Source organism: Arachis ipaensis, chromosome B7 (assembly GCF_059453495.1).
Source record: "Arachis ipaensis isolate K30076 ecotype BB chromosome B7, ASM5945349v1, whole genome shotgun sequence".
NCBI classification, from domain to species: domain Eukaryota; kingdom Viridiplantae; phylum Streptophyta; class Magnoliopsida; order Fabales; family Fabaceae; genus Arachis; species Arachis ipaensis.
In genome coordinates this window covers 95,687,180-95,689,236 of record NC_142442.1, presented here as the reverse complement: position 1 = coordinate 95,689,236, position 2,057 = coordinate 95,687,180, and the positions used below count along the sequence as shown (strand labels likewise).

General features: G+C 30.6%; 1 non-coding gene across 1 annotated transcript; it reads left to right on the top strand.

The window, feature by feature from the left end:
• Positions 1-298: 298 nt before the first annotated feature.
• On the top strand, positions 299-406 carry LOC148553426 (small nucleolar RNA R71). Its single transcript, XR_015892707.1, has one exon. It is a non-coding gene; the product is annotated as a small nucleolar RNA R71 (small nucleolar RNA).
• The last annotated feature ends 1,651 nt before the right edge of the window (positions 407-2,057 follow it).

The following is a 2,057-nucleotide window of genomic DNA, read 5'->3' as shown; positions in this document are numbered from 1 at the left end:
GCATTCCATTCAGACTCTGAGAAATCATATTGACTTGCTTAGTCAATATTTTATTCTGAGCTAATATGGCATTCAGAGTATCAATTTCAAGAACTCCCTTCTTCTGAGGTGTCCCATTACTCACAGGATTCCTCTCAGAAGTGTACATAAACTGGTTATTAGCAACCATGTCAATGAGTTCTTGAGCTTCTGCAGGCATTTTCTTTAGGTGAATGGATCCTCCTGCAGAAGTATCCAATGACATCTTAGCTAATTCAGACAGACCATCATAGAATATATCCAGGATGGTCCATTCTGAAAGCATGTCAGAAGGACACTTTTTGGTGAGTTGCTTATATCTCTCCCAAGCTTCATAGAGGGATTCACCTTCTTTCTGTCTGAAGGTTTAAACATCCACTCTAAGCTTACTCAGCTTTTGGGGAGGAAAGAACTTGGCTAAGAAAGCCGTGACCAGCTTATCCCAAGAGTTCAGGCTATCTTTGGGTTGAGAGTCCAACCACACTCTAGCTCTATCTCTTATAGCAAAAAGGAAAAGCATGAGCCTGTAGACTTCAGAATCTACTCCATTAGTCTTAACAGTATCATAGATCTGCAAGAATTCAGTTAAGAACTGAAAAGGATCTTCAGATGGAAGTCCATGAAACTTGCAATTTTGCTGCATTAGAGAAACTAATTGAGGTTTCAGCTCAAAATTGTTTGCTCCAATAGCAGGGATGGAGATGCTTCTTCCATGGAAATTGGAATTAGGTGCAGTAAAGTCACCAAGCATCCTCCTTGCATTATTATTATTTTCGGCTGCCATATCCTCTTTCTGTTTGAAAATTTCTGTAAGGTTATCTCTGGATTGTTGTATTTTAGCTTCTCTTAGTTTCCTTTTCAGAGTCCTTTTCAGGTTCAGGATCTGCTTCAACAAGAATTTTCTTGTCCTTGCTCCTGCTCATATGAAAAAGAGGGAACAGAAAAATAATAATAATAGGGAAGAAGAAAAACTCGAACACAGAGAGGGAGGTAGTGTTCAAATTTTTGGATGGGAGAGAAGTGTTAGAAGATGAATAAATAAAAAGAAGGAGATGAGAGAGAAGGATTTTCGAAAATTATTTTTGAAAAATGCTTAGTGATTTTCGAAAATTAAAAGAAGAAATATTAAAAATAAAATTTGAAACAATTAGTTAATTAAAAAGAATTTTTGAAAAAGAGGGAAGAGATTTTCGAAAATTAGAGGGAGAGAGTTAGTTAGGTAGTTTTGAAAAAGATAAGAAACAAACAAAAAGTTAGTTAGTTAGTTGAAACAAATTTGAAAATCAATTTTGAAAAGATAAGAAGATAAGAAGTTAGAAAAGATATTTTAAAATCAAATTTTTGAAAAAGATATGTTTTAAAAAGATATGATAGAAAAGATATGATTTTGAAAAAGATAAGATAAAAAGATATTTTTGAAAAGATATGATTGAAATTAGTTTTGAAAAAGATTTGATTTTTAAAATCACAATTAATGACTTGATTCACAAGAAATCACAAGATATGATTCTAGAATTTAAAGTTTGAATCTTTCTTGACAAGCAAGTAACAAACATGAAATTTTTGAATCAAAACATTAATTAATGAGAAAATTTTCGAAAATTATAATATAAAATTAAGAAAAGATTTTTGAAAAATAACTTTTTTTTTTAAATTTTCGAAAATGACTACGAAAAATGAAAAAGATAAGATTTTTGAAAAAGATTTTGAAAAAGATAAGATTTTTAAATTGAAAATTTGATTTGACTCTTAAAAACAACTAGATTTTAAAATTTTTTGAAAAAGTCAATCCAAATTTTCGAAATTTATGAGTGAAAAAGGGAAAGATATTTTTTTTTATTTTTGAATTTTTAATGATGAGAGAGAAAAACATGAAATTGATGCAATGCATGAAAGTTATGGATCAAAACAATGAATGTATGCAAGAATGCTATGAATGTCAAGATGAACACCAAGAACACTTTGAAGATCATGATGAACATCAAGAACATATTTTTGAAAAATTTTCAATGCAAAGAAAACATGCAAGACACCAAACT